Raw genomic sequence first — 16,950 nt, 5'->3', positions numbered from 1 at the left:
GCTAACGTGGGAATTTATTTTGCTTGAATATGCTTATTTGTTACAAGGGTTTGGTTTAGCTTTAGGTTCCCCTAATGAGGGTGTGTTGAGAGAATGATAAGGCATAGAGAAAGAAAGGAGAGAAAGAAGGAAGGAGAGAAGGAAGGAAAGAAAAAGAGGGGAAAGAAAAAGAAAAGGAAGGAAGGAAGAAGAAAAGGGAGAAAAAGAAAGAAAAGGCAGAAAGCAAAAAGAAAAGAGGGTTGCTGAGGTATTTTAGAAAAACAAGAAAGAAAGAACAGACAAGCAGGCAGCTTTGAAAGCTACAGGCTGAATTTACAATACACTGGAGAAGAAAAGCAGACTGCATAGCAGAGACCCTGCAGTTTCATGCACAATCTTTTCTGTTACTATGTACTTGGAAATACCAATTTTATCTGGTGTTTAAGTTCCGATAATACAATTTTAAAAATTACTTTGTATTTTCTTACCTGTGTTACCCTGTCTCTGTCTCTGTCTCTCTCTCTGTCTCTGTCTCTGTCTCTGTCTCTCTCTGTCTCTCTCTCTCCCCTTTCCCCCTGGAATGGAAGCTTCTGGAGGGCAGAGAACATCACAAAATTCATTCATTTAATTTAACTATTAAACACTTACTATGAGCAGAGCGCTAAAAATACAACAGTTATGGAAGCAGTCCTGACCCACTAACTGGGGGCCACAGATGCACAGAAGAGAAGTTAAACCCAAGACAGCCTGAGGAGGGGGGGGACCAGCACCCGGGGAGGACGAGGAAGACTTTTCCCAGTGAGAAGAGCAGGATAGTTTTCTAGAAGCATAAGCAATTACAACTCTATGCGGTTGCTGTTCTCTGGAAGGCTGTCTGGGATGGCTCGGCTGATGGGCAGTGGCTGGGGGCTGCTAAGGGGGCCTGCATTTGTTGGCTAGAGGTACCTCGGCAATAGAAATGAGTGCTAATAAGAGAAAGCAAGGAGTTTCCGATGAGGGGGAAAGGCTCTCTGCGGGACCACAGAGGAAGCCAGAAGGAGGTCTGGATGCTCAGCATACAAAGAGCTCCCTGGCTAAGGAAAATGGAGAGGGGAGAGGAGGGGTTCCCATGAAATTCAGTGAGAAGTAAAGGTTCTGCTTAAGGAAAAAAACCCAGAGCAGATCACTAGAATCTCATCATTCGGGGGCTGGAAGGGCTCTGAAGAGATCAGAGGATCTGATCAGAAACATTCCAGTCCCTATTCTACAGAGGGGGAAACTGAGGCCCAGAAAGGTTCATCTAGTGACCCCTCTGCATTTTGCAGAAGAGGGAAATGAGGCCCTGGGGTTGGGAGGAATTAAGACCTGGGCTTAGAATGTGTCTGACTTGCTGAAATTCACCACCTAGCAAAGTCATCCTGAAGGAGCAGTTGGCAGACAGGGTTGGTAGCAGGCAGTTTAATGGCTCTGTTAAGACACCAAGGGGTATAAATCAAACCCCATGGCTGAGAGCCAAGCCTGCAGAGAGCACAAGGGGGCTAGTATTGGCTCATCTTCCTTGCTGCAGTCTGGCAGGTACCTTTGAGTCCTGTTCTTGCCGGTGGCCACCAGCAGACAGACCGTGGAGAACCCTGAGCCCCAGCCTGGCCCTGGAGCCAAGAGGGTTTATGACTAGCTCTGGGGAGGATGCAGCCGAGGACTGCAGTAGGGGCTGGCAACTCTGATCAGTGAAAGGGTTAGGATCTAAAAATCTATAGTGGGCTGAGAGTGACCTTAAAACAGGATCCATCTGGAAAACAGGGGCAAAGGGGACTCGAAGCATTTCTGCCATTTGGGCAGGCTTGGCCATGGGGTGAGGGGGCAAGGACAAGAGAAGAGGTGGGTTGGGTGCTGCATTGCTCCCAGGAGGGGCCAAGACAGCAGCTCCAAAGAAGAAGCCCAGAGAGGTGCAGTACTGCTTGGGTCTCCCTCTGCTGAGGTGCACAACCTCCTCTGCCTTGGCACCTGGGTGGCTGACCACCCCACTTGAGTGTTTAGGTAAGCAGGTAACAGCCATGCTTATGGCTGCCCACAGCATAGGAGAGTCCTGGAGACGTCTGTTTTCCATCACTGAGGTTAGGATCTACACCCCATGAGGGTCTGCTGCTCAATCGGGTCCCAGATCCCTAGGCCTGGTTTTCAGTCCCTCTGTGAACCAGTCATTATCCTGCCATTTTGTTGGTTGGCCTTTTTTTAGTCACATCTGACTCTTCTTGACCCCATTTGGGTTTTTCTCTGCAAAGATACTGGAGTGGTTTGCCATAGCCTTCTCCAGTCCACTTTACAGATGAGGAAACTGAGGTAAACAGGGTTAAATGACTTGCCCTAGGTCATACAGTTAGTAAGTGTCTGAGGCTGATTGAAACTCGTAACCACAAATCTTCCTAGGCCTGGAGCTCTGTGCACTGTGGCGCCCCCTAGTGGTGCTATTCTGTCATTAATTGCTGGGAATGACAATCTTAGCACTGAAAGGGACCCCAGCATTCTCCCCACTTAACCCCATTGGGAAGATCTCTAGGGATGGGGAATTCACTATAAGGCAGCCTGTTTTCTCTCTCATCGATCCTCCTGCAAGAGTCAGGATGGACCATTCCCTACTTCCTGAACACAGAGGCATCATGGTATAGTCAGGAGAACACTGGAATTGGAGTCAAAAGATGTGGGTTCCAATCCAAGCTCTGCCCGTTTCTGGGAAACCCTTTCTGGGAGCATATGATCGAACACCACCAAAGATGGAAAGACAGGCTAGTCCAAGAATAATGCCGAGGCCAACTGTGCTCATCCCTCTATCCTCTAGCCCATAGCAACACTAATTATTGCTAGCACTCTTAAAACTCTTCAAGGTTTGCAAAGCACTTCACAAATGTCAGCTCATCTGATTTTCACCACCACACTATCACTGTCCTCATTTTGCAGGTAAGGAAACTGAGGCTGAGTCAAGTGACGTGCTCAGGGTCACACAGCTCCAGTGAGAACCTGGGATAGGTTTTAAACATTGGGCTTCCTAACTCCAAGTTCTCTGCTTTATTCACAGCTTGAACTAACTGCCTCAAATGCCTCCCAAGATGCATTCCGTCAGGGTGTACAGAAACGTGGCTAATGTGGAAACAGGTTTTGCATGATTTCATATGTGTGTATCATATTTCTTGCCTCCTCAATGGGCGGGTGAGGGGGTAGAGGGAGAGAACTTCGAACTAAAAAGAGAATCAAATAAACAAGGTATATAAATAGAATGTCTGCAGATCGAATACACATTCCCCTGATTTGCATCTGATAATGTTTAATATAAAGTTTTGGAATAATCTCTTTGTTCTCTCTGAAGCAAACTCAGAGAATGTCTCTTCCTATGTCAGCAAAAGCCTGCCAAGGCCGACTCTACACTCCTTGGGAGACCTTTAACCTAAGACACTGTCTTGAATAATGGGACTTTCCTTTGTATCTTATTATCTATAGACACATACTATGTTATGGCATATTAATGGTAAAGAAAATATAGGCATCCTGGGTTTCTATTGAACATTGTTTGCCCTTTCCTGCATCAGTTATCTGTTTGGGGCAGGAAGCCTGCCACTTACTAGTGGTGGGATTTCCGAGACATATGTTTATCCAGCTTGGAATCTCAAGACGTGACTGACATTGCTTTGTTAATTGTCCTGTCTTACTGAATTTATGACTTGCTTAATTAGGAGAGTTTCTTTCTCACGGCAAAATGTACTTAAGACAGATGATTTCTGTACTAGGTAGTCAGAGTCACCTCTGACTCCATAGCGCTATGTAACTGTTTTCTTTATGGGGAATTGATCAATTAATTAATTAAATCATAAAATGTATGCATTTAGCCTGTTGCCTTTTCCTTAACCAAGTTGTCAGGTCAACACATCACAATTTCTTTTTTTTTCAATTGGGGTTAAGTGCCCAGGGTCACACAGGTAGTAAGTGGCTAATGCTGGATTTGAACTCAGGTCCTCCCAATTCCAGGACCAGTGCTCTAACCTCTGTGCCACCTAGCTTCCCTTGCATCACCCATTCAAAGCCTTCAGATTTTTGTCTCTGTCTTCCCTGATGGTTGAGTGGTCCCTAACTCATTAGCTTCTAGTTTCTCTGTTTCCAAGCCTTTCTCTGGGAGAAATATTGGTGAGTAAACACTGAGGCGCAAACCCAGAGCCTTTAGGAATCTCGGGCTGTGTGTTTGTACAGTACTGTGTAGGCTGGTAGGAGGAACGTGAACAATGGACCGTGGAATGGGCAGGGCTTCCTTAGTCTGAGGGCACAAGAAGCGGGCAGGTGAGGGGGGGCAGGGCATCATGGCTCCATTCCAGAGAAGTCATTGCCCCTGGGAGGCCACAGGGGAAAGCAGGTCTCAGTCTGCTCTCTGGAGTCACGGGGAGCAACAGGGTGGTATTGGCTCAGGGCCAATATTGGAGAGAACAAGTGACCAGCCCGTGGGTACTTATGGGTACACAGTCTCAGCACTTTGTGGGGGCGAGGGGAGGAATGACATATTCAGCCATCTCAGAGGACAACCAGTGAACCAGAGGAGACTGAGCTTCCAGGAACACTTCAGTGGCCAGGCTTGGCCTATATACCATGTTCTACCATGTACTAGGCAGGGTAAATGCCCAGGGACTCACACGCACCAAACAGTTCCAAGGAAGCATTCTCTTCTTCCACCAACACCAGGAAGTCACCCCAACTAATTCAGGTCTGCTTGAGGGCAGATGCCAGGGGAGGAGGGGATGCTTTGACTGCTGTGAAGCAAGGGCATTAGATGCCTTATGTCCCCAGGATCCACTGCTCCTTAGTGACTAAAGGTCAAACCACTTCCTAACATGATGGCAGATTTGAATGTCTGCCATCAGTCCCAGGGAGCTGGGTATGCTTGGTTTCTCAAAAACAAACCAAAAAGCCCAGCAGCTTTATAACTACTGCAGCCCAGACTCCTGCAGAAGAAAGAACAGCTACCAAGCCACACCTGTGGGATATCAAGGCTCAGAGCACTGCCTGGGTCCACGGCTCCTCTTCTCCCAGGCTTGCTCCAGTTCAATTCAACTTTATAACAATTGATCAAAGGCTTGCTTCAGGCCAGGCCCAGCGCTAGGTAGTGGAAGGAAAATCAAAGCCCAAACTATTCTGACTCTCAGGGAATTTACAGTCTCCAAGGGCAGAGGTTCTCAACCTGGGCTCCAGGAAATGTCCCGGTAAAGATTTCAATACATTTGGTTTCCTTTGTGATCCTAAGCATTTTTAATGCATTTAAAAATATGATCCTGAGGAGAGGTCCATAGGCTTCATCAGACAAACCCCCAAGAGGTTAAGAAGTTCTAATTTAAGGGAAAACAACAAAATAATGTGGACACAGATAAGTGCATATGAAGTCATAATAGGATAGCCACAGCTGGTCTCCAGAAAGGCCTCCTGAGGGATGGGGCCCTAAAGTGGAAACTTGAAGGAAGCTTGAGAGTCCAGGTGAGGAAGAAGTCCATTACAGGTGCTGGGATCAGACACTCAGCACCACAGAAAGAAGAAATCAGGTGTGAAGGGGGTGAAGGGGAACCACAAGTAAGCCATCTGGGACAGACTGTAGAGTGCTTGAGAAATGTGTGAAAGGAAGTCATCCTCCCCTCACACCTGGACTGTGGCAATGGCTGCTGATGGGTCTCCCTGCCTCAGGTCTCTTCTCAATCTAGTCTACCTGCTCTTCTGTTATTAAAGTGATCTTCTCAAAGTCCAGGTTCCATCATGTCACCCCCTAACTCAGAGCTCCTTATTACCGCCAGGATCAAACAGAAAAATCCTCTGTTGGCATTCGTGACTTGAACCCTTCCTACCTTTCCAGGCTGTCCACCCCCTAATATGCCATCCAGGGCTCACACAATATCTATCCTGTGAATTGAAATCCTGACCCGGTCACTCTTGAAGGTCACTGGTTCTGAGCCTGTTTCCTCCTCTGTAAAATGACGGAGTTGGATTAGGTAATCCCTAAAATCTCTTCCATTCCCAGATCTGTGCTCTCCTAGTGGGAGACTTGGGGTATCATCCCAACCCATACCAATCCTAACCCATCTCAACCCATCCTACACTAATCTATCCCATTCCATCCCAACTCATTCTGCACTAACCTATACCAACCCATCCCACTCCAACTCATCCGACCCTAACCCATCCCAACTCATGCTATTACAACCCCCCCCATCCCACCAGCGCCCTCTCGCTGCTACCTCCACCCTAGCCTGCACTAACCCTGGAAAGCCCAGGGAGGGGGCACGTGTGTATGGGGGACGTGGCGAGGTGGGTCGCCCTTTCTGGCGGGGCTGGGGATGCGAGAACCGTGCGAATAAGTTAAAAAGATCTTTCTAGTGCATCCCTTGCCCTTTCCTCTCTCCAGATCTGGCCCCGCCCCTCAAGGGTCTGGTCCCTCCCCTCCCCCTATTGGGCGCTGGCCCCGCCCCTCAAGGGTCTGGTCCCTCCCTTCCTCCCTAGAGTCCGGCCCCGCCCCTCAAGGGTCTGGTCCCTCCCCTCCCCCCAGAGTCCGGCCCCGCCCCTTCCCTATTGGGCGCTGGCCCCGCCCCTCAAGGGTCTGGTCCCTCCCCTCCCCCTATTGGGCGCTGGCTCCGCCCCTCAAGGGTCTGGTCCCTCCCTTCCTCCCTAGAGTCCGGCCCCGCCCCTCAGGGGGTCTGGTCCCTCCCCTCCCCCTATTGGGCGCTGGCTCCGCCCCTCAAGGGTCTGGTCCCTCCCTTCCTCCCTAGAGTCAGGCCCCGCCCCTCAAGGGCCCGGCCCCGCCCCTTCCCTTTGGGCGCTGGCCCCGCCCCTCAAGGGTCTGGTCCCTCCCCTCCCCCTATTGGGCGCTGGCTCCGCCCCTCAAGGGTCTGGTCCCTCCCTTCCTCCCTAGAGTCCGGCCCCGCCCCTCAGGGGGGGGTCTGGTCCCTCCCCTCCCCCTATTGGGCGCTGGCCCCGCCCCTCAAGGGTCTTGTCCCTCCTCTCCCCTGCCCTATCCTCCCCTCCCCTGTCACAGAGAAAGGAAAAAAAACCAAAACACCCTGCTTTCCCAGCATGCCCCGGGGTCCCCCCGCGGCCCACGGGTCCCTGAGAGGAAGTTATGGCAGGCTTCGACCACCGCTTTTTCCGAGCCCCGGGCCCCTCGGTCGCCTCTAGGCGGGCTGCGGGGGCCGGGCTCGCGCCTGCGCGGCCCTGTGGGAGGCTGCCCTCGGCAATTTCCGGAGCCCAGAGGGGTGGGGGGGAGGAAGAGAGAGGGAGACCCGAGCGTTCGGCAACTTCCGGAGGTCCATAGGGGCGGGGCTGGGGGGAGCGGAGCAGGAGGATCCCGCGTTTGGCAGTTCCCAGAAGCGCCGCGCGGGGGCGATCTGGCCTCGCAGGCTGGCCCACGTGCTTGTTAACTCACCCGGGGCTGGCCTGGGGATTCGGTCCCCGGCTCCTCCCCGTCGAGCCCGAAGCATTTATTAAGCTCCTACAGTTTGCCAGGCACCGTAAGAAAGACGAAAGAGGCTCCCTGCCCCTCCCCCGTCCTCCCAAGGGCCCCTGGGCGAGGTCCGCGCGGGCGCAGGACTTACAGTGAGCGGGTTAGGAACTGAGTTGTGTCACGCACTAGTGGGGTTTGGGGGGGTCATTGATGACGAAGATAGGGCCGTGAGCCCCCCCAGGCTTTCTCGGTTTGGGGTAGACAGAAGGAAGAGGGGAGGGCGTTCCAGGGGGGGGCAATGGGGGCGTGTCAGTTCGCATAAATGTTACCAATGGAATTCTTGTTACTATGTATCTATTGTTAGATAATAATCTAACTAGGATTATCTTGTTATTATGTATCTATTGTGAGATAATAATCTAAATAGGATTAATTATCTGCATCAATGAACTCTCCACGTCTGTTAAACACTTCAACCCTTCAAGCGTCAGAACTTTCAGACTCATTTTTTACTCGTTTTAAAAATTCCTTTCATGTAAATCTTTTCACAATACAGTCACTATTTCTTAAACAGAATTCTCCAGCCAGAGCCTCAGTTTCCTCAGCTAGAGGTTGATGATAGCTAACATTTTAAGGTATGCAGGTGTATTGGGGGGCTTGATTCCCCACAACAGTCTTATGAGGGAGGGCTTGTTATTATCCTTGTTCTACAGAAGCAGAAACTGAGGCTGACATAGTTTAAATAACTTGCCCAGAGTGGCCCAGCTAGTAAGTGTCTGAGGCAGAATTTGAATTTGGGTCTTTCTGTCTTTAGGTCCACAGCTCTGTCCACCACACCACCTAGACAGTCAACAAGCCTGCTTCGATAAACACTAATGATACAAAGAGAGCCCAGAAACAGTCCCTGCTTTCAAACAGCTCACAGTTTAATAGAAGAGATGATATATAAACAGTCATATGTAAACAAGATAAATACAGGATATATCCAGGGTTAGGCACAACTGGATGACAAAGTAACACTGGCCCTGCAGCAAGGAGGATCTGGGTTCAGATCTGACCTCAGACCCTTGCTAAGCTGGGAGACCCTGGGTTAATCACTTCACCCTGTTTGACTCAGTTTTCTCATTTGTAAAATAAGCTGGAGAAGGAAATGACAAACCATTCCAGTATCTGCGACAAAACCCCAAGTGGGGTCATGAAGAGTCGAAAATGGCTGAAGGACATTCACAGAAGGGACCTGAAGACTTCTTATAGAAGGTGGGATTGAACTTGAAGGGAGCCAGGAGACATAGGGGAGAAAGGAAGGAATTCCAAGTGTGGAGGACAGCCAATGAAATACAGCATCAGGAGACAAAGGGTTGAATTCAAGTCCACCTAAAATAAGGGAATTGGGCCACATACTGCCCAAGTTCCCTTCTTTCCTTGGCATTCTAGATCTGTGTTCTAAGGTCTTCCAACTCCTAACATTCAATGTTTTAGGGTCCCTGCCAGTTCTAACATTCTGTTTTTTAAATTCTCTCCCTCCACCATTCAATGATCCTGTTGAACTTGTTCTTGATCTTATCATCCCTGCTAAGTATTATCCTCTATCTCTCCTTCTATTCAGTCCTCTATCATCTCTTTTTGTCCTCAGCTAAACTTTCAAAAGCTGTTTCCACTAGAAACCCCTCACTTCCCTACTGTCATTCTCTTCTAAAACCTCTGTAAAAAAAAAACAAAAAACAAAAAACCAAACCTCTGTTATCTGGCTTCCATCCTCATCATGCAACTGAAACTGCTCTCTCCAAATGTACCAGAGATCTCTTAATTGCCAAGTCTAATGGCTTTTTCTCACTCATCATCTTTGACCTTCCTGCAGCTCTTGACACTGTGGATTTACCTTCTGGAAACAGTCTTTCTAGGTTTTCATGACACTGCTCTCTCTTGGTTTTCCTTCTCTTTGTCTGATTGTTTCTTTCAGTTTCCTTTGCTGGTTTTCATCCATGTCACCTTCACTGACTGTGGCTCTATCCCAAGGCTCTGTCCTGGGCCCTTTTCTTTTCTCTCTCTATACTGTCTTATTTGGTCATCTCCTCTGTTCCCATGGGTTGAATTATCCTTTTATGCAGATGAGTACCAGATTTATATATGCAGTGAGCTCCAAACCCACATTACCAACTGCCTTTTGGACGTCTTGAACTGCATGCCCCATTAGCAACTCAAACTCAACATATCCAAATCAGAATGCATTATCTTTCCCTCTACACTCTCTTTCTCCCAACTTTCCTATGAGTACCACCATTCTCCTTGTCACCCAGGCTCTCAACCTGCATCAACCTCTACTCTTCTCCTGATTCTAAACATCTTCACTCTAGATTCTCTAGCATGTCTCCTTCCCACTTATACAGCTACTACCCTAATTCATCACCTCTCAGCCGGACTATTTCAATAGCCTTTTATGACTCTCCCTGCCTCAAGACTCTTCCGACTCCAATCTATTCCCCACAAAGCTGCCAATGTAATTTTTTTCTAAAGCTTGAATCTGACCATCTCTCCCTCCTATTCAATAAACCAGTTTTTTGAGCCCTCTGTATTTAAACCTATTACCTTCATGATCAAATACAAAGTCTGCTGGCTTTCAGAGCTTTTTGTGACATGGTTTTCTTACCTTTTCATTCTTTGTACACCTTACTGCTTTCCATGTATTCTACAATCTAGCTACATGGGCCTTCTTCCTGTAGTTCCCACAGGACATTCCATCTCCTGCCTCCAGTCCTTTGTACTGGCTAAGCTCCAGATTGGAATTCTCCTCCTCACTTATACCTCTGTTTTCTGGCTTCCTTTGAGTCATCTCCAATCCCATATTCTGCAGGAAGTGTTTCCTAGACTCTTCAGGGGCCAGTGTTGCTAAGATCTCCTATCTACTCTGCATGTATCCTTCATGTTCCTAGTTTGTTTCACAAAGCACAGAGAAGGGACATTCACTCAGCATCATGCAGCCAGTCAGAGGGAGAACTGGGGATAAAGAGTCCCTGGCTCTAAAGTTCTACTCCAGAGATCCTGTGTTATTAATTTGGACAGTTCGTTTGCTCTAGATTAGACTTGTCAAGGGAAGGGACAATTCAAGTCACCAGAATGTATTAGGTATCTACCACGTTTAAGTGGGGCAGCGAATTGTAGCAAGACCTAAGGTCACATTCTGCCTCTGATATGAATTGTATGGCTCTGGACAAATCCTTGATCTATCTGAGCCACTAGTGTCTCTCTTCAACGGTTAAGTTATAAAGATGTTGCGGTTTGCCTTTGTGAAAGGGGTGCCCAACGTGGATGAAATTCACAAGTCTCTGACAAATGGGTAAGAGCGCTGTCCTGGGTGCTGAGATAAAAAAAGTCACTAGTGTTGAGGAGTTTGAGTCTATTGGGAATACAGCAGAGGATGTATGTAGAGGATGCACCAGGTAATTTAAAGAGGAAGAGGAGACTACCAGTGGAGGGGATTAGGAGAAGAATTAAAGAGCTCTGGAGGAGGTAGCATTTGAGCTGAATTCTGGGGAAAGCTAGGGATTTGAAGAGAGGGAAGGGATGGCATACACATAGCTAGAAGATGGCATTGCTACGTCTCAGCATCAGTGAGTTCGGTAGTCACATTGAGTAAAGGGTCACAAAGAATGAAATGACAGGAACACAGGAGCCCGTGTGCTAGTTTTCTAATTATTACTCAGGAGTGACCATTTTGTCCAGCCTAATGAGTCATCTCATCTCCTACTGTCTCAAGAGCAACCTGCCAAAAATTATTAATCTTTAATTGCCAAGAGCCAGAGGGGAGAACAAAAATTTGAATGCAGCAACCAGCCTCTGACCTTTCCAACAAAATTCAGACTCTTATGTAACAGCCCATGGGAACAAATTATCTCTTTTCAATAGCCAAGGGAGGGAGGGTGTTAGGTGTTTCATAAACTCCTGGTGGGTTCTGTTTGCGGGTGAAAAACAATGAATGAGAATACCGGATTAAAGGACCCAGCACTCTGGATGCTGACTGGGTGGGGGTTGGAACTGAAGATTGTGCTGTGTTCAGAACCTGATGAAAATCAGACCTCAATTGCCAGGGTGTTTTGTTTGCTTCTATATTAAAAGGAGACTAGAGAAGGAAATATTTCCTTTCCTTTTATTATAAATCACTATTGAGTATTATAAAAATAGGGCAACTCCTGGAAAGAGGTGGAGAGGAAGGAGGAGCAGAACCAGGAATAAAAGGGAGAAATGGGAAGGTAAATAGGGGAGAGTGATGAGAAGGGAAGGAGAGAGAGAGAAAGGGGATAAAGGAAGAGATAGGAAGGAGAGAGATAAATAGCAGAAAGAGATACTAAGGGAAGGGAAGGAGGGAGGGTAAGATGAGAAGTAAGAGAATGAATGCTATAGGAAAATAGGCCAAAGTGAAAAGGCAGGGAAAAAGAGAGAATGAGGTGGAAAAAGAGAAGCGAAGGACAAGAGCAAGCAGAAGGTGAGAAAAAGATAAGCTTGGGGGGATTCAAAGAGAAAGGAAGGAAAGAAAAAGGATGGAGGGATAAAAGGAATGAAGCAGGGAAAAGGGAACATGATGGAGGGGAGGGAGAGAAAAGATGAGAAATGTAAGTATAGATGGAGGAAGAGAATAAAGAGCAGAGGGACAGAAGAGGAGAAGGAAGAGTAAAAGAAGTTGGGAGGGAAAGTAGGGAAGACGATGGAGAGTGACATGCTGAATGTGGCAGGAACTTGAATATTTAAGTTGAATTTAATTAGGTGTTAAGAACACTTATAAGAAGGAAAGGAAAAGAGGAGATTGGAAGGCAAAGAGAGGTAAGAGAGGAAAAGAAGCAAATAATCAGAGCTTAATTTCCCTAGCAAATATAACCTGGGGCAAGGTGTTGTCTGGTGTTTCTAGGCCCAGGAGACAGCAAAGTGGTGTCAGGGAATCTTTCCCTCCAGTCTTCCCCCCAGGCCTTATTTATATTGACACCCATTTTGATGTTAAGTAATTTCAGCCTGTCCTAGTCCTCATGACTCCATTTTGGAGTTTTCTCGCAAAGATGTTGGAGTAGTTTGCCATTTCCATCTCCAGCTCATTTTACAGATGAGAAAACTGAGGCAAAGAGGGTGAAGTGACTTGGCCAGGGTCACCCAGCTAGTAAGTGTCTAAGGCCACATTTGAACTCAAGTCTTCTTACTCCAGGCCCAGCACTCTATTTACTGAGTCACACTGGCATTCAACCGACGGCCAAAAAGGCCTTCCCATGACAACAACAAAACAAATGCTGGGTATGGTGCAGAGAGGCGCCATCAGGGTACATCCTGAAGTGCATGGAGCTGTCCAGACTTTTAGTGCTGAAATGTTCAGCACTTTCTTTTCCAGAACTTTTAGCTTTCTGAATACTTTATCCCAAGCCAAAATCACAACTGTGATCCTGGAGAGGGAATAAGATGAGTGTGTGTGTGTGTGTGTGTGTGTGTGTGTGTGTGTGTGTGTGTGTGTGTGTGTGTGCATGTGTTTGTGTGTGTGTGTGATGATGATCTTCTTCTGGAAATCAGGACTCTGGCTTTATTTCTGGAATACTAGAATGGGAATACCACCACCACCACCACTACCACCCCCCCCAAACACACCCTCACAGGATTGGAAAGAAGTCAGAATAAAGCTTAGATAATTCTGCATTGCTCATATCTCCTTACTAGATGTTAAGTTTTCTAAGGCAGGAACCAGATCTTACTAATCCCTGGACATGTGCTATGCCTTACAGACAAGTGCTCGGGAAAATTTTTGTTGAGTCTGTGAACTGTTCTTGTTAGAGATCAATACTGAGTGGGACTTGATTTATTTTTCCTTTTGGTTTAGACCTGTGATTTAATCAGTGCAAAGAATTCTTGGCATGGAGACTCCTTCCACTGATGTAGGTCAACAACTTACAATCTATAACTTATAAATGTCCAGTGTATCACTCTAAGGTTAAGCGACTTGCCCTTTGTCACAGAGCTAATGTGTCAGAGATATGACTTGAACTCAGATCTCCCTTATTCCAAAGCCAGCTTTCTGGATTTTATCTATGAGAAGGATTTAATCTCTGACAATCACCCCACCCTTATACCACATCTCTCTCCCCATTCTCGTGATAGGGAAAGTGAGGAGCAGCAGGGTGAAAATCATTCATGGTGTGGAGGCAGAATCATTCATGCCTCCTTTCAATACCAAAAGATTAACAATGATACCTCGAATTTACTTAACACCTCACACCTTACAAATAACTTTCTCTCAAGAACTCCTTTAAGAATATAATACTAGGGTCATTCCCATTTCATGGATGAAGGAACCATGGCTCAGAGAGATGAATTAATTTACTTGCCAAAGCTAGTGATGAGCAAAGCTGAGAAGGCTACCTAGATCTGCTACCCCCAAGCCCAGTGCTTGTCCCACTTTGCCAAACTGCAAATATAGACCTTAGGAGTACAACTGATCTGCTATCTGTATGCCAATCCAGGATCAGACCCCATTCAGGGTACTCATATCCTTCTTTCCATTTTTCTGCCTACAGGAATAATGATTGGGGATTTCTGACAACCCATTTCTTCTATGGCAGTCTCAGCACAGACTCTTAAGTTTCAAAGCCCTCCCCAGCTCGCCTTGGATTGGGAGGAATGGGAATTTCTGCCATGTTCAAGATCCCTAGGACCCAGAAGTTAGGTTTCCCTCCTCCCATTCCAGTAACCCAGCCCATATGAGTCCCCTTTCCCTTCTGACCTTGTTGATTTCCAAGTTCCTTTCCAGCTCTAAATTCTATGATACTACGAATTTAAAGTATCACAACTTTTATGGAGGGAAATGCAGGGATTCTTGTGAGCCAGAGGTCTTTTTCAGACCCTCTCAGATCACAAGTCACATACTCAGGAAGGTGACCCAATCCTCTAAGCTCCTGCAAAACATGGCTGCTTTCTTAGTATACACAGCTCATCAGCAAATTTGCTCTCCTAACTGGAGTACTACTGTGTCTTTAAATGGAAAAAAAATTTTTTTTGCTTTATCATGTTGGCTTCTCCACTCAGAACTGGGAGCCATTCCATTCGATCCTTCCAGCCTATGCTGGTTAAAGGGGAAGTGCCCCTTTTTTCTTAGGTCCAATTGTCTTCAGGTGCCCAAAAGAGATGATGGCTCCAGATTCTCAGCAATAGGGTGCATTGGGAAGGAAAAGGAGATGGCTATTTCCCATAGGACTGCAAAGTCAAAGCAAATTAAATCACCAGAGAATAACAATTGCCTGCCTCTTTCACTGCAGAAAGTCCCTGAGAGGAGGGGTGTGGTGTGCTCTGGGTGAGCTGTCCCTGTCCCCTCCTCCCCCATGGTAATCCCAATCATTACCAGGGCAGTGACCACATCTGGGGCTAGGACTCCCATACCCATAGCTACAGTTCTGGCCTCCCCTTTGAGCTCCAATTGTATACAGATATCTCCACCTGGATGTGTTAAGAATATTTCACGCCAAAACTGAACTAATGATCTTTCCTCCAAGGCTTTTCCTCCCCCAGGGTTCACCATTCCTGGCTGTGGTAGCACCACTCACCCAGTTTGCCATGTTCTGCTCTAAAGCTTGCTAGGTTACCTTTGACTCTTCCTTCCCCTATTCCTCATACCCAAACAGTCCTGTGCCTCCCTCCTCTATCATGCCCTTCAGTCTGTCCTTCCTCTCTATTCCTGCTGCCACTGCCCCTCAGTCAAAGCCCTTATTAACCATCACTCAAAATATTTCAATAGTTTCCATTTTTTCTAAGATCTTAATTTTTTTTCCTATTGCAATCTCCTGACTTTTTCATTATCTCCATTTCCAAATACATCTACCCTCCCTCCCTTACCCAGGCCCTTGAGACAGAATTAAAGTAACAAAATTTCAGGAAAACCAACCTACCAACTGAGCCTGACAGTACATGGAATCCTCCCACCCCTGTAAAGAACACAAGGATTTCTATCCCTTCTCTCATTTATATCTCTTTTGCAAGGCTAACCTTGGTCATTATAATTACACAGCATTTTTTTCTTTTTTCATATTCCCATGAGGTTTATACATCTTCCCATGCAGTCTGAATTCAATAGCTTTCTTTCACCTCTACCCAGCCCCCATCCCTAATCTTTCATTGCTGCCAGACTGATCTCCCTTATGCACAGGTCTTATCTCTGTTCAAAAGTCTTCAGTGACTCTCTCTATTGCCCAGTTTCTAATACATACATACATACATACATATATATATATATATATATGTATATTCTACCTGGCATTCAAGGCCTTTCCCAGTAGATCATCATTCTGCCTTCCCAGCCTTGCACCATGTTGCTTGCCATTCACATATTCTATGCTTCAGTGAAACAAGACTGCTCTAAGTCCCCTAAACACACTAGAGCCTTTGCTAACACCTCAAGTTTAAGGGACGTCCCCAAGATCATATATCCAACCCTAGAGCTGGGATTCCCACAGAGATCTTTTGTCTCTGAGTTCAAAGCTTTCTCCAAGTTCCCTGCAGTAATCCCATTACTGAGACTTTGGGGGTTGCAGCAGAACCAATTATTCTCCCAGTTTGGGGCTGCTTTGTCTTTTTTGGAATCTCCTTAGGCAGTCAGTTTGGTAAAGGCTAGAGACTTTTCTCAGAATTATGTTTTTAAATACATAAAACAAAATACATAGAATTACAAAATACACAGAATTTTTAAATACATATGACAAAATACATAGCATTACATTGAGGTATGGGCATTAATTTTTTTAAGAAATCACAGACACAAAGCTATAAAGTTCAGTCTTATAGAACTATTTTTGGGAGGAGAAATTGGAATATTTGTTGTTCCAATATGACATCACAATGTCGGGGTCAAGGTACAGTGTGTCTGACTGTGGCTGATCAGCCCAATATGAGCTTAGAAGGTTCTACTACTATTCAGGCACAAACGTCCACATGAACAGGTGAGCAGGGATGGAAGCAGAAGGAACCTTTTAGCCCTTCAACGAGCCCTGTCTAGGCTAAGCCCATACTGAGGCAGGATGGTCATGGACTGGGGGTAGGGGTGGGGGTATGGGAAGAAGCACTAGGTAAAAGGCAGCAAAATGGAGGCTGACAGGGATTCCCACTAAAAACCTCTTGAGCCAGGTCATCGCCTTAATCTTTCCATTGACTCTAAAAACTGGAGACTATATGACATTTCATACACACACACACACACACACACATATACATATATATGTATGTATGTATGCATTTCCTCCCTCGTTCTCACCCAAAGGAAAGAGGAAGAGTGCCCATTTCTAGTGCTGGGTGATTAGGCAGTCCTATACTTGAAGGGAAAAAGGAAGATGGTTTCAGTAGTCTCTAACCCCTCCAGCTACTTTTGAACCAATGGGGGCAGAGAGGATGTGGGGAGGAGAAAGAGACTAGGAAAAGCAAAGAGGGTTCGAGGTGGGGTCCCCCGAGAGGGTCAGAGAAAATCAGCAAAAGTGCTTTGGCCTCTTCAGCTAAAGCAGCTATTATTACTATTAATTATTATACCA

The sequence above is a fragment of the Notamacropus eugenii genome, chromosome 4, assembly GCF_028372415.1.
Source record: "Notamacropus eugenii isolate mMacEug1 chromosome 4, mMacEug1.pri_v2, whole genome shotgun sequence".
Classification (NCBI taxonomy): Eukaryota; Metazoa; Chordata; class Mammalia; order Diprotodontia; family Macropodidae; genus Notamacropus; species Notamacropus eugenii.
This window is presented reverse-complemented; position numbering follows the sequence as displayed.